This window comes from Haliaeetus leucocephalus, unplaced genomic scaffold (assembly GCF_000737465.1).
Source record: "Haliaeetus leucocephalus isolate CR32 unplaced genomic scaffold, Haliaeetus_leucocephalus-4.0 Scaffold897, whole genome shotgun sequence".
In the NCBI taxonomy this organism is placed as follows: Eukaryota; Metazoa; Chordata; class Aves; order Accipitriformes; family Accipitridae; genus Haliaeetus; species Haliaeetus leucocephalus.
Window position 1 is genome coordinate 3,607,161 of NW_010973333.1, and position 271 is coordinate 3,607,431.

Genomic DNA, 271 nt, shown 5'->3' on the forward strand with positions numbered 1-271 from the left:
CGGATAACAGGCTTGTTTCCCAGGCTGTCAACGGAGCGAGTGACACAGCGGCACCCTGGGGGCGCCTGGGAAAGGCTGGGAGCGTTTCTCCTCACAAAAAGGAAAAAAAAAAACCCTCAAGCTTGTGGCAGAGCTAAAGATTACACCCCGCTCTACCCTCCTCGGCTGAGGGGAAAGAGGGACGCTGGCTTCGCCGGCTCTGTGAGGGGAGGGCGGCTCGCGCGGCGCCCTCGCGCGGCCGTTTGGGCGGGACCGCCTTCCCGCCCAAACG